Here is a 25,234-nt window from a genome sequence, read left to right as displayed (position 1 = left end):
CGAGTCCCTCCAAAAACCTATAAAAAAATGGCTCTGAACCAATTCTAGAATGGCAGAACCCACAGAACAGCAGAGGGAAGCAGCCCAGGACAGCCTGGATGGTCTCTGGGTGAGGTCTATTCCACACGGAGCTGGGAGCTGGGAACGGAGTGGAGCAGAGCCCAGCCTGAGCGGCGTGGACCATCCAGACCAGAAGCCGGGCGGAGGGGGCCCTAGCGCCCTGACCAGTGAGCTGCGGCAGTTGCCAGACCCCTCGACCCACAAACACCAAAGACTGCGGAGAAGGTTAGTGGGAAAAGCTGCGGGAGTGGAAGGAGTTCGCAGTTCGACTTCCAGCCCCGGGGGCAGCGGAGGTGGGGCAGCTACAGCTGTTGTTACTTCCGGCTCCAGGCCCACCTGGTGGGAGGAATTAAGTGGTGGATCAGAGCAGGGGTGCACAGCCTGCTGAAGATCTAAGCCCAGTTTGGGTTGGGGGTTCTTGGGGAAGGAGCAGTACAGGTCTGACAGAGCTGGCACCTCCCCCCCAAATGTGGAACATAGAACTCGTTAGTCTACAAGCAGTCATACCCCACTGAAAAACTCAAGGGTCAAGTTAGTTGGTTGGGAATATGGCCAGGCAGCGAAAACGCGCCCAGATTCAGTCTCAGACTTTGGATTCTTTCTTTGGTGACAAAGAAGACCAAAACATACAGCCTAAAGAAGACAACAAAGTCATAGAGCCTACAACAAAAGCCTCTAAGAAAAACATGAACTGGCCCCAGGCCATAGAAGAACTCAAAAAGGATTTGCAAAAGCAAGTTAGAGAAGTAGAGGAAAAATTGGGAAGAGAAATGAGAAGGATGCGAGAAAACCATGAAAAACAAGTCAATGACTTGCTAAAGGAGACCCCCAAAAATACTGAAAAATACACTGAAGAAAACAACACCTTAAAAAACAGACTAACTCAAATGGCAAAAGAGCTCCAAAAAGCCAAGGAGAAGAAGAATGCCTTGAAAGGCAGAATTAGCCAAATGGAAAAGGAGGTCCAAAAGACCACTGAAGAAAATACTACTTTAAAAATTAGATTGGAGCAAGTGGAAGCTAGTGACTTTATGAGAAATCAAGAAATTATAAAACAGAACCAAAGGAATGAAAAAATGGAAGACAATGTGAAATATCTCCTTGGAAAAACCACTGACCTGGAAAATAGATCCAGGAGAGATAATTTAAAAATTATTGGACTACCTGAAAGCCGTGATCAAAAAAAGAGCCTAGATACCATCTTTCAAGAAATTACCAAGGAGAACTGCCCTGATATTCTAGAGCCACAGGGCAAAATAGAAATTGAAAGAATCCATCGATCGCCTCCTCAAATAGATCCCAAAAAAAAATCTCCTAGGAATATTGTCGCCAAATTCCAGAGCTCCCAGATCAAGGAGAAAATACTGCAAGCAGCCAGAAAGAAACAATTTGAGCATTGTGGAAACCCAATCAGAATAACCCAGGATCTGGCAGCTTCTACATTAAGGGATCAAAGGGCTTGGAATGCGATATTCCAGAGGTCAATGGAGCTAGGATTAAAACCTAGAATCACCTACCCAGCAAAACTGAGTATCATGTTCCAAGGCAAAATATGGACGTTCAATAAAATAGAGGATTTTCAAGCTTTCTCAGTGAAAAGACCAGAACTGAATAGAAAATTTGACTTTCAAACACAAGAATCAAGAGAAGCATGAAAAGGTAATCAAGAAACGGAAATTGCAAGGGACTTACTAAAGTTGAACTGTTTTGTTTACATTCCTACATGGAAAGATGATGTGTATGATTCATGAGACCTCAGTATTAGGGTAGTTGAAGGGAATATGCATATATATATATATATGTTTATGTATATATATAAGTGAATGTGTATGTATGTATATATCTATGTGTATATGTATATATGTGTATGTATGTGTATATATATAGATATGTGTTTTTATATAGATATATATAGATAGATATGTAAAAGAGAGAGAGCAGACACAGGGTGAGTTGAAGATGAAGGGAAGATATCTAAAAGAAATAAAATGAAATTAAGGGATGAGAGAGCAACATACTGAGAGAGGGAGATAGGGAGAGATAGAATGGGGTGGATTATCTCGCATAAAGGTGGCAAGAGGAAGCAGTTCTGTGGGAGGAGGGGAGAGGGCAGGTGAGGGGGGAATGAGTGAACCTTGCTCTCATCAGATTTGGCCTGAGGGGGAATACCATACATACTCAGTTGGGTATCTTACCACACAGGAAAGAAGAGGGAGGAAGATAAAAAAAAATAAAAGGGGGGGAATGATGGAGGGGAGGGCAGATGGGGGTGGAGGTAATCAAAACAAACACTTTGGAAAGGGGACAGGGTCAAGGGAGAAAATTCAATAAAGCGGGATGGGTTGGGAAGGAGCAAAATGTAGTTAGCCTTTCACAACATGAGTATTGTGGAAGGGTTATACATAATGATACATGTGTGGCCTAGGTTGAATTGCTCGACTTCTTAGGGAGGGTGGGTGGGAAGGGAAGAGGGGAGAGAATTTGGAACTCAAATTTTAAAATCAGATGTTCAAAAAAAAAAGTTTTTGCATGCAACTAAAAAATAAGATACACAGGCAATGGGGCGTAGAAATTTATCTTGCCCTACAAGAAAGGAAGGGAAAAGGGGATGAGAGGGGAGGGGGGTGATAGAAGGGAGGGCTGACTGGGGAACAGGGCAACCAGAATATATGCCATCTTGGAGTGGGGGGGAGGGTAGAAATGGGGAGAAAATTTGTAATTCATACTGTCGTGAAAATCAATGCTGAAAACCAAATATGTTAAATAAATAAATTTAAATTAAAAAAAAAATTCTGAATTGAAAATTTGAATTTTTGAATAAAAATTTTTGAATTGTCTGTAAAAAAAAAAAAAGAAATCCAGTTCCAGAACTATGCCCAAAGGGCAGTCAAACTGCCTACCTTTTGATACAGCAATACCACTACTAGGTCTATATACCAAAGAGATCATAGAAATAGGAAAAGGAGCCACATGAACAAAAATATTTATAGCACCTCTTTTTGCAGTGGTAAAGAACTGGAAATTGAGGAGATGCCCATCAACTGGGAAATGTGGTATATGAATGGAATAATGGAATACTATTGTGCTATAAGAAATGATGAGCAGGCAGATTTCAGAAAAACCTAGAAAGACTTACATGAACTGATGCTAGGTGAAACGAGCAGAACCAAGGAACATTGTAGGCAGTAACAGCAACATTGTGTGATGATTGACTATGATTGACTTAGCTCTTCTTAGCAATACAATGCCCCCAAACAATTCCAAAAGACTCAAGATGGAAAATGCTATACACATCCAGAGAAAAAACTATGGAGTCTGAATAAAGATAGAAGCTGACTATCTTCCCTTTTTTTGTTTTTTGTTGATTTTCCCTTTTGTTCTGTTTCTTCTTTCACAACATGACTAATGTAGAAATATGTTCAACATGTTTGAACAAGTATAACCTATATCAGATTGTTTGACATCTTGAGGAAGTGAAAGGGGAGAGAGGGAGAAAAATTTGGAACTCAAAATCTTACAAAAAATGAATGTTGAAAACTATCTTTACATGTAATTGGAAAAAATAAAATACTATTTACAAAATAAAGTTTTTAAAAAGAATATTTTTGGAGGGGGGAAGGCAGGGCAATTGAGGTTAAGTGACTTGCCCAAGGTCACACAGCTAGTAAGTATGTCAAGTGTCTGAGGCTGGATTTGAACTCGGGTCCTTCTGACTCCAGGGCCAGTGGTCTACTCACTGCACTGCCTAGCTGTCCCAAAAAAGAATATTTAAAAAAATAAAATAGAAACCATAAAAAAGAAAAGAAAACCATTTCCAGAGCCAGAGGCTATATTGGTAACTCTGAACAGATGTTTTGAAACTGTGTGAGCAATGTGTCATAAGAAGGAGTAGATGAGCAAACCTGTGGTAGAACTAGTGACTCAGGACTCTGGGATTTGGTCATTCCCTCCACTGATATAGCTCCCAACCCCTCTAAAATCAATCAGCAACCTCAAAGAATAACCACATAGCACAATGGTATTCCATTATTCCATTCATATACCACAACTTGTTCAGCCATTCCCCAATTGATGGGCATCCCCTCAATTTCCAATTCTTTGCCACAACAAAAAAAATGCATTTCACTACATCTGGCCTAACTATGAGCTTTTCCAGACTTAGCTAAGATGATAGTTAGACAATACACATTAGATCTTTACTTGAAGATTTGAAACAACTTTTCACAGCTTATGCCAAAAAAAAAAAACCCAAAAAACCCAGAGCATTTCCCATGCCATGATGAAGCATCAGAGCAGGATCAAAAAAAAAAAACCAAAAACTAAAAATATCTATCTTACTGGCACATGAACAATAATTGTATTTTCATAAATGAATACAACACATTTATTTTTAAATTGTTAAATACATTTCACTGATACATTTTGCTTTATGTCACCTTTATTGCCCCTTCCTCATAACCTTTTCCCTACTCCTCCCAAAGAGCCATTTCTTATAACAAAAACAATTTTTAAAGAAAAAAATACGAAAAATCAGAAAAACTGATTAATAAATTAAAAAACTCTGACATCATATGCAATATACCTTTAGAAATGCATATCTTATTCTTATTAAATATGCTTACAAAGCATTATTTCTATTTATTACAACTTCTCTTTGTATCTCCCAGGATTTTCTGTCCTGTTTTCAATCAAATCCAAAGCAAGAAACAAACTGGAGGCTGAACATGTTTCATAGGTATGTCTTTCAAAAACCGTACTGTAAATAAAACTGTGGATTGATAAGAAACAGACTGAAGGATATATTGATGAATGTGATTGTGTTCTGATAAATATTTTTTGATAAACAACTTTATAATGCTAAAGAAGGGTAAATACTGAATAAAATTTCTTGGTGAAAAATTAATTTCTTAAAAATACATCAAAATTAATATTGCATATAATACCTATGTTATGATATAACAATATTACAATAATACAGTGATACTAAGGAAGTAAAGTAATTTATGTTTAAATGCAAATCAAATCTTAACAAATATTTCCTTTCATATTTGAATGGGGGTACATGAAGGTTTAAGGAAAATCAGGGAGTTTAGGGCCAGAAGAGGTTGGAAAGATAGGCTGACATAATTGCTGTGGTTAACTTTCAACCATACCAATTGATAATCCTTCCTAGCCTTTGCTAGACTGGTCCTTAGACAGTAGATGCACCTTCTATCTGACACTAACCCCATAATCCATCTTTAGAGCCTTATCAACTCCTGATGACCTGCCAAAGCACACACTCTGTTGGCATAGCCTTCAAGCACCTAAAACCAATTTCACATGACTGAAGTGTTTAAGAAATACCTTATTTGAGACATTTCCTCACAAGTGCAGAAACTGATTCCTTAAAGTTAAGTACCAGAGTATCTTTGTTATTTTGTCTTTGAATCACAAATTTGTATGCTTTGTTAATCTTTGAGTCAAAATGGAAGATAAGTTTGTAAGAGAGAAGATGAGAAAGTAATGAATTAATATCTCTAATTTGCAAATCGGAATATATCTATTTGGTCTTAGAACCCTTCCAACATTACCTTCCATTTGAACTATTTAGCTGTGAGTTTATGTACATAATAGCCCCAGAGTTCTCATCACTTTTTTGTACATATAGACCTTGGTGTTTTGGTGGAAAGAGAATGAATAAATGGATAGATGGATGGATGGATAGATGGATGGATGGATGGATGGATGGATGGATGGACAGATGGATGGATAGATAGATGGATGGATGACCATTTATTGCTTGTCAGCAGCCAAGCACTCTGCTAAGCAATAGGTACACAAAGTAATAAGACAGTCCTTGACCTCAAGGAGTTTATATTCTATTTGGGGGAGAGGAATCTTTTAAGAGGTAACCAGAGAGGGGTATTTTAAGTTAGGAAGTGATAGAAAAGGTAAGCGGAGTCATAGGGGAGCGGATTGGTATGTCCTTTCCAATAGTGATGTCAGTACTGCTGCTATCACCAAAACCTGTATTTGAAATTGTGACTTGCTCCTGTTTGGAATCTCAAGGAATAGAGGTATTTCCACCCTCATCTCTAGTTTGAATACAGGATTTATTAATAGCAGTGGAGCACTCATTCACAAAAAAGACACAAGAAGACACAGCCACTCTATCACGCCCCACTCTCGTTCTGGGAAATGAAACTGTATGTATAACCACATCCCAGGGAAATCGGGGAAATCAACAAGGCCCAGAACTGCAGACAAAGTGATGGTGGCCTGAGGTGCTTAGGGATAGCATTGTTTCGTACTCAGGAGGACAAAGGCAGCTGGAACTTTTTACAAGCCTCTGAATATGCCAATCACCCAATGCCAGAGGAGAATAAACAGGAATTGATGGAATTACTTTGCTGTTAAAAGCTATACTAATGGAGTCATTTGGTTATTCTAACTATTTTTGTCTATATCTTCCCTCTTCCCTCAAAAAGAAAGATCCTAGTATAAGCAGCTGGATCATTTTGTTACTTTTCGAAACAGGCATGCACACATACACACACACACACACACACACAAACGTTTATCCTAACAACTCTATGGGCTAAATAGGGGAGGTAGTAGTACCCACTTTAAAGATGAAAAAAATTGAGGCACAGAAAGGGTAGGGATTTGACAACAGTAACTTAACTAGTTTGTGGCAGGCTTATCTCAGATACTATCTCATCTGATTTATATCCAGTTTAACTCAATTCAATACAAGAAGACAATGTTTTAGGCATTATATTAGGTTCTTTAGTTATAATGACAAAAGCAAGACAGTCCCTTTCGGAAAGGAGCTAAAACTCTATTAGAAAGAAATAAATCATACCTAGGAAATTCAATACAAAATGTATATGAGAGTTTCTGAAATGAGGGCACTTTCCACAGAACATTTGTTATTATCTCTACTATCATTTAATTAGAGGCATATTAGAAGATAATAATGAAACTGTATCATAGAATGCAGAATTCTGCGGACCTGCAATCTCTATGAATAATTTGGTTTTGTGTGTTCTTTACATTGAGACTTTTAATAATTCTTACAATTTGCTTTCAGTACTTGAAAAAATTTCCCAAATCAACCACCATGTCTATCTGAACCTAAACTTAAATTATGAAAAACCTGCCTTCAAATATTGATGCAAGGCCTATAACAACCATGGAAACAATTCCCAAAGAAGATAGATGTAGGTCAGTGGAAACAAAATTCTATACTATGGAGTGGCAGGATAGTATCACCATCTTCAAATATTTGAAGGATGTGTGAAATAGGCAAAGGAACACTGTATTTAAAAATCAGAGCATTGGGCTTCAAGTCTTACCTGTTCTGCTTCCTGGCTATATGCCCTTGGCCAACACTTAACATTCTCTGGGCTCTTTTTCCTTATTTATAAAATAAGAGAGTTGAGCTAAATAATCACTCATTTCTCATCCAGTTATAAATGCTAGATCCTAGTTCCACAGCCTAATAACTTATTATAATTTCTCATCTGCCAAGTCAATACTGCATTCCTGACAGCATAGTACATATCATAAATGATAATAATATTGGTGAATCAGCTTGCTTATTCTACTCTTGCTGAGTCACAACGTGCTGATAAAAGTGATTTTCAAAATACACATAATCCAGACTCGATTTCCTAAGTGAGTTGCTATGGACATTTTTCTAGTTATAATAGTTCCACATAGACAATTCAAAATAAACATTGAATATTGATCTGTTTGGGTGATTGTCAGTATAACATTAACATTTTTAAAGAGGCTGAAAAAAATATTGTCCTTAATTCCAAGACTTAAAAAGTCAGGGGGGTAAGAGGGAAGACATGAAAGACAAAGTAGAAAATCCCTCACCTGTGGGCTGAGGCCAAGTATGAAGCAAATATTTCCCAGAAATCAAAAACCAGGAGTTATGATAAAAGTGTCTGAAATCATATGCAATGCTCTAATGTGAGGGGATGGATGATTTTGAACACTACAAATTTGAATGAATTTGGGAAGGGAGAGTTGTCTTTCAGTCTGTAGCATATTCTGGGGCCCTTTATTTCTTGTTTTGATTTTGGTTTTTAAGGGAGAGAGGTGCTTTTTGCACTTTGATGTTCTGGCCAACCCATTGTTACAGTGAGTTTCCCAGGCTGGCAAGAAACTACAATTTTCTAAAAGCCTTTCACTAAATTATTCCACGTGTTCCTCAGTTCCACTCAGGGGACCTTACTTTCTGGGACAGGTGAAGCCATATGTGGAGTACCACTTGAAATGGACACAGCTGATGGCCCTTAAATAAGGGTCATCCAGTGGGTGCATCTTTAATTTCTCAGCTGCAGCTCTTCAGTGAATACACTAGAAAAATGTAGAAGTGGCCCATTGTTACAACTCAGAAGAAGGAAAATAACTCCAATATGCTACTTATAAAAATTTAAAAGCAGCCATGAGATCTTTTGCCTAAGCCCTAATTCCCTGGCACAGGCTTTGTGATCCTGTGGGGACACTCTCTTTAGGACTTGTTGCTCCCACATTCAATGTTATTAGTGGCAAACCGTTAGGCCAACAGTAATGCCCTGTTCTTTTGTTCTTGGAGGAAACATCTGTTCCTTTGTCAGGGCATGCATGCCAAAATTTCAGCCATTATAAAGCAGGGAGCCCTTTGGGGAGTATAAGCCCTGCACCAGGCAGCCTTGAGCATATACTATGAAAAAATAGTCCACCTCCTGCCCACTGAAGCCTCCTGAAAGTGAGAAAGAATTATTGTCATATAGCCTTTGTACCCCAGAAAGTACACTGGGTTTTCTCCCCATTGCTGCTCCCCACTCTCTAGGACTAGGCAGGGCAGGGCTGGACCAATATTATATAAATCCTTCCTTTCAAAAATGAGGGGGTTTCATGGTTTGTTTTGGGCAGGGTGGTAGGGAGCTAAACAGAATTACTGATAAGGCTCCTCATTTTGTCTCAAACCCTACACAGTGGGGCCCCAAAAGTCTGTCAGTTGATGGAGTTAAACTGCACTAAGACTTTTGGCATACACTATATATCTCATTCTAGCAAGGGTTTTTTAATGACCAAATTATTTAACCTCTCTGAATCTGTTTCTTCATTTATAAAATGAGAGGACTGGACTAGGTAGATGATCTCTAAAGTCTGGTTCAGCTCGAAGTCTTACATTTCTATGATAAATGTTGCTCTGAAACGTACAAAGAGAATGAAGAATGGGGCATCTAGGTGATTCAGTAGATAAACCTGAGGTCATGAAGATTCAACTTCATGAGTTCAAATCTGGCCTTAAAAACTTACTAGTTTTGTGACCCTGGGTGAGTCACTCAACTGTTTGCCTCAGTTTCTGCATCTGTAAAATGAGCTGGAGAAAGAAATGACAAACCACTCTAGGATCTTTGCCAAGAACATCCCAAATGGGATCATAAAGAGCCAAATATGACTGAATGTGACTCCAGAATAACAAAAAAGTCACCAGAACACTTTTATGATCTGACCCTAATGATTCTCTCACTCCCTTAGTGGGGGGAAATCCCTATTTTATTTTTCTCTCTTAGTTTACAAATCAGTAAAGTGATTCTTAAAGCGCCTAGTTCTCCCCATCCTGAGAGGTTATACTGGGAGAAAACAAGGCAACGAGTACTTTAAAGTGCAAACATTCACTAAATGACACAACCATGCAAATAAAAACATCAAGATACTGCAAAAGCCCTTTTTCTCATTATTAACTCATGTTTTATGACTACAGTTATCATAGGATCATAGATTTAGAACTGGGAGGGATGTCAGAACATCTAGAACATCCGGTAAGACGCTGCCTTCATGCGGCCATCTTGGCTCCGCCCCCCTCATGTTTATCTTTTTATTCCCAGTACCTAGCACAGTGTCTTGTACATAGCAGGACAAGAGTTCGTAACCTAAGGTCTGGGAATTAAAAAAATATATTTTCATAACTGTATTTCAATATAATTAGCTTCCTTTGTAATTCTATGTATTTTAATTTATGCATTAAAAACATTGTTCCAATAAGAGGTCTATTGGCTTCACCAAATTGCTAAAGGGTCCATGACATAAAAATGGCTAAGAACTCCTGAAGTCAACATTTAATAAATAGCCATTGGATTGAATTGCATTGAATGTGTAAAATGAAGAAACAATTCAAATATCGTGGAACTACAGTCAGGATCACGCAGGATCTCTCAGCTTCCACATTAAAAGACAGGAGAAACTGGAATATGATATTCCGAAGGGCAAAGGAGCTGGGACTACAACCAAGGATCAACTACCCAGCAAAACTAAGCATAATTTTCCAGGCAAGGCAATGGACATTCAATGAAATAAGGGAATTCCAGACCTTCCTGATGAAAAGGCCAGAACTCAATGGAAAATTTGATCTCCAAATACAAAACTCAAGAGAGACATAAAAAGGTAACCAGGGGGAAAAACCCCACAAACCTCATTAACCAATAAGCTTAGGTTGTTTACATCTTTAAGTGGGATTATATCATCTTATGTATGTTTTTTATGTATATATATACATATACATATATATATATATATATACACATATATAAGTCATTCTTGTGAATGGTACAACTATTTTGACAAATGAAAGGGATATACATAGGTTGTGAATGCCTGTATAAATTAACCGATGTAAAGATATAAAATATAAATAAGAGATATAAAGGGAGGGCTATGAGGGAAGTGGTAAGGAGGTAGTAGAAAAGGGTAAATTACACCAAAGGACGTGGCAAAAAAACATATTATAGTAGAGGGAAAGAAGGGAGGGAGAAGAGCAGTATTTGAGCTTTACTGTCATCTGATCTAGTTCAAGAAGGGAATAACATACCCTGATAAGTTTAGAAATCTAACTTGTCCTACGGGAAGTGGGAGGGAAAGGGGGGAAAAAGGGAGGGGGGAGGGCAGAAGGAAGAGGAGAAGTAGCAAGTGGGTAACAGTTAGATAAGGGAGGGGAATAAAGAGGGAGGGTTAACTGAGGAAAGCAGCGGTCAAAAGCAAAACTTTGTTGAGGAGGAGAAGGGGAAAGGGAGAAATAAAAGCAAAAAGATAAACATGAAACAATCCTACCTGCAAGGCCCATTTTATTTGAGCTAGGGAAACAGCACTTATACAGGGCATTAATATACGATATAACAAGAAAATACATAGTTATTGGAATGGGAGGTAGGACAAGGATCAGAAAAGGCCTGATAGTTGACACAGCTAGACTTGAAGGGAATTTAAGATTCCAATAGGCTGAGATGAAGAAGGAAAGCATCTCAGGCATGCTTCAAAAGAAATTAAGTTTCCTTCTCAAACACATATAGATTAAGTCACTCAGGTTTGCTAAATGCAAACCCAGAACCCCCTCTCAGCTATGCTACATTATTGGTCAAATGATCCAAGCCTACACACACTGCTTACCAAAAATTAAACACTTTATATCTGTCAAGCAGACCAAAAACAGTATGTTCCTAATTTCACAAATGCTGATGGGGGTTTTTGATCTGAGCTGACTTAATACATTTTGGCCTAGAAACCGTATTGAGGAACACATCCAATTTTAGGATGGCTGTCTGTTTATAGCCATTTTCTTTTACCAGAATTACAGCATCATCAAATCTCTGAGTCGGAAGGAACCCGAGAGGTCATCCAGTCCAACACTTATTTAATTTATTAATTACATCTATAATATACCCCAGAAAAATAGTCATCCAGTCTCCTCTTGAAGACTTTCAGTGATAAGAAATTCATTACTTTCCAAGACAACCAATTCTATCTTTGTGTTAGCTCAATTATTAGGCAATTCTTTCATATGTTTAGCCAAAATCTTGCTCCCCTCGTTATTGCTACCTCTTGGTCCTAAGTTTGCATCCCACCACAGAGGAAGTGGAATTCTATTTCTACACAACAGTATTTTAGGTATTTGAAAGGTGAAATCTTCTCCTTTCCCTCAGCCCCCAAGTTCTGTAAGGTAAACATCACCAGTTCTGTCTGGCATGGTTTGGAGTTCTGTTATCATTTTTGTTAATATTCTCTGGATGCTCCCTATCTTGTCAATGTCCCTTATGAAATGTGAGAACTGGGCACATTAATAATGATTTTATTATAATAACAATCATTAGCATGTATATAGTGATTTCAGGTTTGCAACGTACTGAAAAATATTATTTCATTATTTTTCTTCCAAGAGCTCTGGGAGGTAGGTGCTATTGTTATGCCCATTTTACAGTTGAAGAAATTAAGGCAGACAGTGGTTAAGTGATTTGTCAGGGTGGGGGGTGGGGGGGCAGGGCCACATAGTAAGTATCCTAGGGCGAATGTGAATTCAGGTCTTCCTGACTCCAGGTCCAATGCTCGGTTCACCCCTTGCAGCCTCTTATCAATCTTATCCCTTCCATGGTAGATACTAAATTCAACAGAATTTCTACCTCAAGATAAAAATCCTTGAATTCTTTTCCATTATGAGTTTAGACAAGGACAAGAGACAGGAACCGATAGGCCAATGTCAATAAAATAGGAAAAGCACGAGAACTCCTACAATCTCAGCTTGCTTTGCTTGGTTTTGATTTTTGCAGCATTTCATTTCTATGACAACACACCTTGTGTTCACTCCTGTTCTTTTGTTCTGTGACGTTGGGAACCACTAAGAATTCATTGGCATCACGTTAGGCTTTGTTGATGCTTTTTGGTAAAATGATTGGGAGCCTGCCTCTAAGAGACTCAAGTGTTTCAAGGTATATTCAAATGTGTCCAAACTCAGCACACCTGGTACACCATCAATTTCCCTTGAATCATCCAAGAAAGAATCAAAACCAAAGCTCAAAAAAAATCATTCACAAGCAGGTCTCCTTCTCATATAGACTTTCTTGACCTGAATTCACATAGAGATGGGTTTAAAGATCTCAAAAGGCTATCTCAAAAGTTCAATTTGAACAGATACTTAAATGCTTGAATAGGTTATCCAAAATCTCTAAATCAGTAAAAGTAGGTCTGAAAAATCAGACCCTGTGAAATGTCCACTATCGCTAAAAATAATGCAAGGACCCTCTTCATTGTATTTCAGCAATTCAGACCCATGCTTGACCAGATGCCATAACTGTAAGTGTGTGGTACAGAATGATAATCTCCCCTCTCTACCACCCACAAAAGTGGATTCTCAAAAAAAAAGGTTTAAGGAAGGAATGAAAATTTATTTAAATAAAAGCTGTTTCACATAGCCTCAATGATTTTTTTTTAATTTAAAGGACAATATAAGAAACGTTTTATAAAAGCCTCTAAAAAACTTTATATTTTTAAAATCACATTCACGGCTTTCATAGTGAGTAAAATTGTCAAATACATCCAGGCAAACCATCTTTGTTTTTCCGTCATGATGGTCTCTTGACCAGTTAATTTACTGAAGATAATTGAAATATTTCCAAACACTTTCGTAATTCAGTTTGTGCTGTCAGTACATACTGTAACAAAACAATCCCAATTCTTTTGTCCTTAAAGGTCTCAATGACCCATCCTCCCAAGGCAATTAAGGAAGCAGAGTTGTCCCTTATGACCCTCTCTAGCACTTATCCTGGATTCTAAGTAGGATGAGTTCCCCGTATCCAGTCCACCCACAAAATGGCTGCAGGCTGCAGTGTTCTATTACACTGGCTAAAAGTAGTTCATACACAGTTGCCAAGTCTGGCTTCTTTTAGCACATTCTCTCTCACAGCTAAGGGCTAAGCACTTCAACCTCAATTCAATAAATATTCATATTTATTTATTTATTTATTTTTAGTTTTCAACATTCACTTCCATAAGATTTTGAGTTCCAAATTTTCTCCCCCTTCTTCCTCTCCTCCCACCCCAAGATGGCATGCAATCTGATATAGGCTCTAAATATACATTCATATTAAACATATTTTCACATTAGTTGTGTTGTAAAGAAGAATTAGAACCAATGGGAGGAAACACAAGAAAGAAGAAAAAAAAGAGAGAGAACAAATGGTATGCTTCAATCTGCATTCAGACTCCATGGCTCTTTTTCTGGATGTGTTCAGCATTTTCTATCACGAGTCTTTTGCAGTCCCTGCATTGCTGAAAAGAGATAAGTCTATCAAAGCTGGTCATCGCACAATGTTGCTGTTACTTTGTGCAATGTTCTTCCAGTTCTGCTCACTTCACTCAGCATCAGCTCATCAATACATATTTATTGAGAACCATTTACGTTCGAGATGTCATTAGGCAATAGGAATACAAAGGCAAAACCAAAAATTACAGCCCTCAAGCAGCTTGCTTTCTACTGGAAAGTTCAAAGGATACAACATGTCCTCAATAAGTAAATTGGAGAGGAGGAGAAGGACTTGATAGTACGGGGAACCAGGGGAAACCTTAAAGAGCAAGAGGTGATTCATCTAAGTCTTGAACGTACAAGGATTCTGAGAGGTGGCGATGAGGATAGAGTAGACCATGGACAAGGAGACAGTGGAATGATGAGCTTGGGGAATAGTTAGTAGTTCAGTTTGCCTTTACACTAGCTGTCCCCTCTTGTTAGGAATTTATACTATCCTCAATTCTGCCTCCTAGAAACCTTGATCTCCCTTAAGATTCAACTCATGCCACTTGTTACCTTAAGCTGTTCATGATATCCCCAAATATTAGTACTGTCTACTCCCCAGATTATCATGTATTTATCTATGTACCTACAAGGTACTATGTACCTACCAACGTACCCTTCCAACTCAGAATTATGAGCCTTTGATCATATGAAACCTGCCCATATGGAACTTATAATCTTCATGAAGAGATTAGACCCAAATCCAAACAGATATCAGGACTACAAAGCATATGTTAAATTCCACATGAGTAGTAAAGACCATAGGAGCAGCTAGGTGGCTCAGTGCAGGGCCTGGAGTCAGGAAGACTCATCTTCCCTAGTTCAGATCTGACCTCAGACCCTTCCTAGCTGTGTGACCCTGGGCAAGTCCCTTAACCCTGTTTGCCTCAGTTTCCTTATCTGTAAAATGAGCTGGAGAAAGAAATGGCAAACCACTCCAGTATCTTTGCCAAGAAAACCCCAAATGGGGTCACAGAGAGTCATACATGACTGAACGACAACAACAATACTCAGAGTGCCTGTGAGAAGGGCTTGTGGAGCTAGTGTTCCATATGTAATAAAATATTTAATTTCCCATCTCTAAAGCTTGAATCCAGAATGCATTGTTTGAACATCAGCTTTGAAATGGTCTGCACAAGAATAGAGGAGCAGTTTTACAGTATTAACACACACACACACACACACACACACACACACACCCCACCCACACATGATATTTGGCAATGGATCCTGGCTAAAAGTAGAAATCACAGAGAAATAGAGAAATGTGGGGGGGAGGGGGGGCAGGAATGCCCAAGGCTTAAAAGACTAATTTTTTTTTAAATATTTCAAATTGGGAATGAAAAGCTTCAAGTGGAAAAGAATCAGGTGGAAGGGGTGGGTGGGTCATAAGGGCTTGGGAACAGTAAGAAGAAGAGCAAAGATTTCAGATTTCACCTTGGAGACTCAGATTCCTACTGCTTCGAGGAATAATAAAGATCATCTATTGTAATTCCTTCAGTTTGCAAAAAAAAAAAAGGAAACTGAGGCTAAGAAAAAATGAAGTAATGTGCCCAAAGTCACATACATCAGGCTCAGAGCTAGGACTAGAATACAATCCAATTCTGACTGCTAGTCAGGATGGTTTCTATTTTCCGAACATAAATATCTGATGTGAAATCACAATGCTATATGAGAAACTAAAAAGACCATATAAGATATGGAAAAAAAAGTAGTCTACAGGCCAGGGAAGCACAGAAGTGACAGGCTCTCTCCAAAATGGAGCCCAAGTGGCCGTTCATTTGGGGAGATGTCTCCCCTAGACTCAAATTCGGCACCCTAACACACAGCACAAGTCATAAATACTCCCAGTGTTTCTACAAGTGAGTCATCCCCTGCCACTAATTGAAAACAGGGACCTTAACAAACAATCTCTGCCAAGAGAGAGAAAACAAGGCTGGCATTGTAATGCTAATAGAGGATGCTACAATTTGAGGTTGATACACACGTTTAAAAAATTATTTAAATGATACTTTCGGACTTATTTGCATTCTAAAAGGGTGGCCCTTTTCTTTTTCCAGATTACCTGATAATGCCCCAGCCTGACGAAAAATTTAAATCATTCAGTGTTCAAAGTGTTTAAATTATTCCACAAAGAAAAGAAAATGAATTAAAATAAAGGGGTAAGGGAAGGAGTCCTACTTCTTTGTTTCAGCCTGCCCTTAAAGATTCCTGGGGGGGAAAAATCTATCTCATTATATTCATGGGTCCTAATTTAAAGAATAACAGACACTGTGGGAGACCAATGACTTTTAATTCTCCTATTGTTCCCATCCTGAATGGTGTGAGACTTTTTTTTTCTTCTACTAAAGCCTTACATTTTGGGAACAAAGAAAAAAGAATAAGGTAGTGTGTCTCCATTTCACTAGGCAATACTGCTACTATTCCAATTCAATGCCTGTCTTCCACCTGAGAAAGTGATGGAGGCTTGGCCAGCCTCTCTCAGGTATCCATAGGGAATACATATATGTGATTAACCTAACTGGCCACTGGGTGTGACCATTGCTCCATACAAAAGGAAACACACTTTTCCTATAGACTTTTTCCCCCCAGGCAGAGTTTCAGAGGAAACACACGTGTAGAACCCCCATGAAGTCTTGGTTCCCAGAAGAGAAAGTTTTTAAAAGACATTTTACACAGCTCTCCAACATCCGAATAGGAATTTCTAATCATTTGTATTCATTTTGCCCCTACTCCAAAAGATTATCATATATGTATTTACATATATTAGGATTCAACTTGAGAGGCATAAGTATCTACAGTAGTTCCATACTCCAATAATACAAATGAAGAGAAATTCTCTTCTGTGAGGCTAGCTAAAAACACAAAGGAGGGAAGAAAAAAAAACAATCTTTAAACACTTACATCCCAACTGGATGACTGGATCTATACCCCACAGAGAACAGTCTGATCAAAGGATTGGATGGAGCTCGGGAGGCCTGTCACATGAACGGCAGAGACAAGTATTTCCAGGTTCCCTCCTACTCCAAAACCAAGCAGATTTAAAGCAGTTAATTGGATTCACATCTGCTGACACCTTCAGTAAGACCAACTCAGCTGTAATATGTATGTGTAAATTGTGTGACTATCTGCTCTAAGTGACCTGTAAGAGAACGGAGCTTTGGCTTAGCCTGATGAAACCCCAGTTTCCCAAATACTGGGCACAATGTCAGAGTAAAGAAAGGAAGCCACACTGAATGTGATCTAAAAAATAACCAACATACAAGTTGTTTAGAAAAAAAAAAACCTATGACTAATGTGGAAATATGTTAAATATGATTGTGCATGTAGATTCCCCCCCCCCCAAAAAAATTAGGGGAGGTAGTAGGGGATGGAAGTGGATGGGAGAGAAGCTAGATTTTTGTTGATTGAAAATGCGTAATTAAAAAATGAATTTAATTTTTAAGATAAAAAATATCCCCCAAAGTAGCCATCAAGGCTTTATTTGAAGACTTATAGTAGTGAGGAATTTACTATCTCCCTAGATAGCCAATTCTACTTTAGAAACTTTGTTCTTATGCTAAGCTAAAATCTGCCTCTGCCAAACTTCCAACTGTGATCTTAGTTCTTCTCTCTGGGTACAAACAGAACAAGTCTTTTCCCTCTTCCATAAATCCTCGAGGACAATTGTCCTATAGATACCCTCTATAGCTTCTCTTTCTTTCATCTTCCCCTCTTCCCATGGGACCTGGTTTCAAATTCCCTCACCATCTTGGTTGTCTTCCTCTCTACATTCTCCAATTCATCAGTGTCTGAATCCCATTTCTGTTATTTACTACTGTGATCTTGGGCAAGTCATGTAACTTCCCTTGACTCAGTTTCCTCATCTATGAAATGAAGACCCCTCTAATTCTAAATCTATGGTCCTCATAAAAAGAGGAAAAGGGCTCATATGTACTGTTGACCTGAAAGTTTGGTTAAAGGAGGCAAACAGGCTAGGTGATATGTAAATTCATGTTGTTTGTTCCCTCAAAGCTAGCAGAATACATACATGTATGGAGCCGGATGAAATCTAACTGTCTGAACAAAAAAATGAGAAGGCTCAAATACATTTTAGAACCATCCCAATTCAGGATGTCTGTGTCACTCACATTTATGATTTCCATATACAATTAAACATAGCATGAGAAAAGGAATTTTCTTAATTGAATAGATGGCAAATACAATAAAATAAGACAGCTGAAAAAGTGTCAACTGAAATTACAACCCAGGATCTCTATGTTCAATTTACCATTAACATGCCAAAACATAGTATATGTCCATAAAATATTAAGATAAGAAAAAGTCACATTATTCAAGAAAGTGTCTCAGGTTAAGGGTCTCATCTTTAATGGACATAGACAGAGGAAAGAATGCTCTTAGGTCAGCCCCATCTGGCCTTGTTGATATAGGAAGGGGTATTGTCTGAGTTTACTCAGAGACCAAAGAAGCTGCTAGGTCCAGGCTCTTCTTCTGGTTGATTAGTGCAGGCTCTAGCCCTTATTGAGGTTATTAAATTGATATTAAATCATTATCATTACAAAAAAAAATTATAGCAGCTCTTTTTATAGTGGTAAAGAACTGGAAACTAAGGAGGGTGCCCATCAATTGGGGAATAGCTGAAAGAAATTATTTCAGAGAAACCTGAGAATATTTAAAAGAACTAATGCATAGTGAAGTCAGCAGAACCAGAAGAACAACTTAGACTATAATAATAACAAGGTAAAATTGAACAGTTCTGAAAGACTCGGATCAATGCAATGACCAACCAGAACTCGAATTGAATTACGATAAAAAGTTTGATCCATCCCCTGGTGATAGACTTAATATGAGCAATGAAACACACATTTTTTTTGGATTATTCAATTTGGGAATTTGTTTTGACTATGCAAAAGGTTTCCTTTTTCTTTTTCCAAGGAGGGGAGAAGTAAAAGGAAAAAAAATAAATGTTTGTGAGTTGAAAAAATAAAACGCAATTTTAAAAAGTACAAAAAAAATCTAGTTTCCTTCACCCGAGTAGTTATAGATCCTTTAAATAACTGAGACCCATATTTTTTATTATTTGCCTAGATTAAAATCTTCCCTTCTTTGAGAGACTGGTAAGAAGCTATTAGATCTGGTTTTTTAAAAAATTAAATAGACCTTTTTTTTCCTAAAGAGTTCAAAGCACATTCACAAGTCTAAATTAAGCACCAAATAATCCCTATTTATGCATCTATGAATAAGCAGGGTCCAATATCTCCCTGAAGACTACATTCTATATTTCAGAAGTTTTGTTTCAAAGAAATCCTGTATGTGTGTATGCAGTATTCAGACAATATTTGTTGATTGCAAACGCTGTGTCTGAAAATCAGTTGGAAGTTGTTTTTCTAAGCCCGCCAACAACCAGAGATAAGCTAAGTGCCTGGCTTTTCTCCATAGCCTTTTGCTGTGAATATGTTTCTTTAAAGACATGTTTTTTTGGAAAGTCTAAACCTAAGTGACAAACCACAAACTCACAGCTCAGACTGGAAATTTTCAATGGTTCCTAAAATCATTGTAACTTTACACCAGTCAAGACATCTGCCATCTTCTTCCCAAACAGATAAAGCACCTTGATCTATGTAATAGACACCTTCTTTGGGCTTCTACCTCAGAGTTCCAGTAGAATAAGCAGTGACTAGTATACAGTCAATAAAGACAGTAAGTCTCATAACTCTCCATTCTCTTTTTTATTTTATTATAATCTTAACAACTCAACCAACAAAAACAAATACTCAAACAAAATATCAGTAAAATATTCAAATAAAAATTTACATCTAATCTCTTTACGTTTTCACTTGAAAAATAAGGCATGCTAGCAAAATAATAACAGTATTTCCTATGTTTTGTTTCCCATTCCAAATTCAGCAGTGTACTTCAGTCACTTAAATAGGGTGTTCCAAAAAGTTTTAGTGGTACCAAAAGACTTAGTATGATCTGAGACTTTTGGGACATGCTGTAGTTTTGAGATTTTTTTAAGTTTTAAAAAATCTGGTTGCAGTTTTCACTCTGCTGCCAGTACTTTGCATCACTTAAAATGTAATTTCCATATTTCTCTGCAGACTTATGTGATATTTGTTTAGATCCCAAGAATATTCCATTTGGATAGATATGTCCCCCCTTTTGACTAATACCCTTGGGAATGGATCTTACAAAAAAATCCCAGGAATGGAATTAATGGGCTAAAGAGTATGATCATATTATTATCATTGTATCACAGACTTTAAGTTTAACTTTAGATGCAGAGTCCAATACCCTCATTTTACATATGAGGAAATTGAGGAACAAAGAGATTGTATGACTTGGGCCAATATAAATTAGATAGTGAATGTCTCAAGTGGGATTTGAACTCAAGCCTTCCTGACTTCAGTTCTAGTACTCTGATTACTATTATATTTTTTGGTTTAGTCAAATCTTAGTCTACATTATTTTTTCCTTTTTCCTTTTTGTATTTTAAATTAATTTTAATATATAGTATTCATAAGCCTTAGCTCAAACTTCACTGTCTATGTGAAGCCTGTCCTGCTCTCCCCAGCTACCATTGCCTCCCCCCATCAATTACCTTATATCTATTGTGTGTATATGCATATGTGTGTATGGATGTATGCATATATGTGCAATATATATGTTTCCCCTGGCTAGACTATCATTTCTTGAGTTCAGTGATTATTTGCTTTTGTCTTTTTTGTCTCCTATGCCTAACAAAGGTTCTAGAATATTGTAGGCATATGCTTTTTGACTGAGGCATCCCAGATCTAGGATGGAGAAAGGTAGTGAAGGCATTAAAGAAAACATATCGAAAATGGACTTCAGCCTTACTGTAATTAGGCTAAGAGATCAGATTCATTCAAAGAGACTTTCTGGGAATGCTCTATACTCACTGAATCCCACGGTACAAGGAGCTGGTTGGGCTGTTAATTGGGGGTGTTGTTTATAATTTATCAGTAAGCATGCCAAATCATAATGGTAGGTTGTGTCAACAACTCAGATCCACTTAGAAACAAGTAAAGGATGTTCCAGGATACCAAATGATCATCAAGTCAAATTTCAATGATATTCCTAGAACATAGTTCTGAACATGCCACTCCCTATCCCATGTGATTTTTGTCCGTGGCTTCTATAAGTCTGCTACATCTCTTGACATCACAAAGATATAATGGAATGCAAAGGATGGTCCTTTGGTTTTTCCCATGCTCTAGACCCATGACTAGTCCATTTTGTTCTCCATTCGTACATTTCTTTGATAACACCCTTACTACTGCATTTCTCCTTTACTATTCCTGACGTACACTGTGTCCCAGTCAACTTATACATACCATGTGCCTTTCTATTACCTTCTGAATGATGCTAATTTTTGATTCTTTGGAGACTATGGCATTCATTATATTAATCTAAATATAAGCCAGCACCAATACGGGCTATTCCTAAAATGATATCTCTTTGAAAGAAAAAAATATAGAAGTATAAAATGAAAAGGCAAACTGATTATAGACCATATTCAGATTCATAAAATCCAGATATGACAAAGAACAGCAGCTCACATTCAGGCCAATATTTCCCAAATAAATTGCAAACTCCTTGAAGGCAATAACTGTGTCCTGTTCTTTATAGGGATAGGAAGTAGTCCTGTGATTTCATTGGCATAGGGAACTCAGGAATAAGAAAATCCCTCATACCAATGCAGGATAACACCTCCTCTGCCTCTTACAATCTTAAAGACTTGTTTAGAGCACTAAGGTCAAGTGATTGCCGTGGGAGTAACCTACATAGTCAGAGCAAGGGCTTGAATACAGTTCTTCCTGGCTTTGAGGCCAGCTCTCTCTCCACTATGCCATACTGCATGTCTACCTCTTCTCTATCTCTCATACCTAAGGGAGATATAACATGAGATATGAATTTCAATAGTATCTAAGTCCTTCAAACACACGGAGGTCATAAAAATGGAGTTAAGTATAAACACAATTTGTTTGGCATAGTTTAAAAAAACTGGAAAAGGAATTTACTGAAAAACCCAGATCTATGGCACACTTAACCCTATTATTCACATTTGGGAAAAACACAAAATTCTAAGTACTACATCGTATTAAATCACAGCTATAGAGCTGGAATATAATTTAGAGGTTATCTAATGTAACCCCCTTTTTGTAATAGATATTTTTAAATAGATATGGAAACTGAAGCACAAAGCTGTACTTTTTTAAAAGTTTTTTGGGGGGGTGGGGATAAAAGAGGAATTTTCTACTTCCCCACTGTCCTGGCATTTACTCCTAGAGGATGAAGAAAATAAATGTTAGTAGATAGAAGTTATTTAATGATGCCATTTGTTTAAGCAGGAAAGAATGAAATTTACTGGTGATACTTTGGAGTAAAAAAATCTGACAGCTGAGTCTCAGAGGTGGGTTATTCATCTGTAAGGTAACTGTAATAGGAAGGGAGCTTCCAGTCCAATGACCTCAGTCATAATCTTGGGAAGTAGCTCCCATAGAGATACAACCTGGCAACTGCTATAGCCACAGATTCTGGAGATTCAGAGAAGAAAGTTCTTGCCACCAGATTTCTTGGCACTGAAAGTTATTCAACATCAAAAATTGCTATGATTTTATCAGTGGACCTTTCCAACTGACACAGCTAAAACCTTCCACATCTACTGTCTCCCTATTAGAATATGTGATCCTTAAGAAAAGAAGCTATCTTAATTTTCTCTTTGTATCCCCAGCCCTTCGCATAGCATTTGGCATGTAAGTGCTTAATAAATGCTTTTTCATTCATTAATTCATTTAATATATTTGTTCATAACTCTCAGACTTTGCTGATTTGTTCATAGCTAGCATTTTATGGCTGTGAGAGTTAGACAATCAGGGAAGCTGAAGGCCTGCACTAAAACTTTTGGGACACCCTGTATGTTTGCATCGATAACCTATATATTTTGGATATTAGATTTTTATTAGTGACATTTAACGAAAACATTTCTTCCTTCTCTGCTGTTTCTCTTGTAATTCTATCTTCCTTTGATGATTTTATTCATGTAAATGCTTTTTAATTTTATGTAGTAAAATTTTCTTTTATGATATCCTCTATTTCTCATTTAGTTAGGAATTATATCCCTCTCACCATAGTGGTGAAAGTACCTGATCTTTTTCTCTTCTAATTTTTTTGGTGTTGTTACCTATTATACTCAGTTGATATAGCTGTTTTGAACTTATTGTGATATATGGTACAAAATGAAACTATAATTTATTTAAGTACATGGAGTAAGCCAGAGTGGTTTTTTAATTCCATCTTATTTATTTTTAGATCTAAATTCTCTCCCTCCCACCACTATATCCTGCAACCACTGAGAATGCAAGAAAAACAAACTCATTAGAAATATGTTTAGTCAGGGAAGATAAATTCCCTCATTGGCCATGTAATATATGCATCCATGTATGTATATACATGGATGCATTTGTATATATACATGCAGATAGAGATAGAGATAAAAGAGATAATTCAATCTGCACTCTGAGTTCATTATGTCTCTATCTGTTGGTAGATAGCAAATTAGCATGTTTCAGCACGAATCATCTGGAACTGTGATTTGTTCCATTGTGTTGATCAGAGTTCCTAAGTCTTTCAAAGTTGTCTTTCTAGCACTATTGTTATTGTATAAATTATTTTCCTGGTCCTGCTCACTTGATTTTGCATCAGATCATCTAAGTTTTACCATGCTTTTCTGAAACCAACCCCTTCATAATTTCTTACTGGACAGTATTCCATCATATACATATATAGCCATTTGTCAATTGATAGGCAACCTTCAGTTTCCAATTTTTTGACACTATGAAAAGAGCTGCTATAAAATATTTTTGTACATCTGGGTCCTTTTCCTTTTTCTTTGATCTCTTTGTGGTATAGACCTAGTCATCAAATGGAATGAACAGTTAATAGCCCTTTGAGGCATAATTCCAAATTACATTCCAGAATGCCTAGACCAGTTCACAGTTCCACCAACTGTGCACTAATGTACCTCTAACATTTGTCATTTTCCCTTTTTGTCAGCTTTGCCAGACTGATGGGTGTGAGGTGATACCTTAGTGTTAATTTATATTTATCTAATCATTGATGAATTAATAGCTTGAAGTTCTTCCTCTAAAAACTGCCTATTCATATCATTTGACTGTTTATTAACTGGGCAATAATTCTTTATCTTATAAATTTGTCTCACTTCCCTATTTATCTTAGAAATAAGAACTTTATTAGAAAAGCTAATGCAAAGATTTTTCTCCCAATTTCCTACTTCTTTTCTAATTTTAGCTGCACTGGAGGTTTTGTGCAAAAAAACCCAACTTTTTTAATTTCATATAATCAAGTAGGGGGAAGGGGATGAGAGGGGGGATATAGAAGGGAGGACAGACTGGGGGAGGATGTAGTCAGAAGCAAATACTTTTGAAAAGGGACAGGATCAAAAGAGAAAATTGAATAAATGGGGGATGGGATAGAATAGAGGGAAAATATAGTTAGTTTTTCACATGACCATTATGGAAGTGTTTTGCATAATGATACATGTATAACTTATATTGAATTGCTTGCATTCTCAAGGGGGGGTGGTGTGGGGAGGGAAAAAGGGAGAGAATTTGGAACTCAAAGTTCAAAAAGCAAATGTTAAAAACTGTTTTTACATGCAACTGGGAAATAAGATATACAGACAATGGGGTATAGAAATCTGTCTTGCCCTACAAGAAAGTAAGGGGAAAGGAGATAAACGGGGAGGGGAGTGAGGTGAAAGAAGGGAGGGCAGGCTGGGGAGAGGGGAAATCAGAATATATGCCATCTTGGGGTGGGAGGGAGGGGAAAGATGGGGAGAAAATTTGTAATGCAAAATCTTGTGGAAATGAATGTTGAAAACTAAAAATAAATTAATTAATTTTTTTAAATGTATATAATCAAATTTGTTGATTTTACCTGCTATGAACATATCTTGTTTGGTAATAAACTTTCCACCATACATCTGACAGGTAATTTCTTCTATGCTCTTCTAATTTATGATGTCACCAT

The sequence above is a fragment of the Trichosurus vulpecula genome, chromosome 7 (assembly GCF_011100635.1).
Source record: "Trichosurus vulpecula isolate mTriVul1 chromosome 7, mTriVul1.pri, whole genome shotgun sequence".
In the NCBI taxonomy this organism is placed as follows: domain Eukaryota; kingdom Metazoa; phylum Chordata; class Mammalia; order Diprotodontia; family Phalangeridae; genus Trichosurus; species Trichosurus vulpecula.
The sequence above is the reverse complement of the archived record's forward strand: the minus strand, read 5'-3'. Positions refer to the sequence as shown.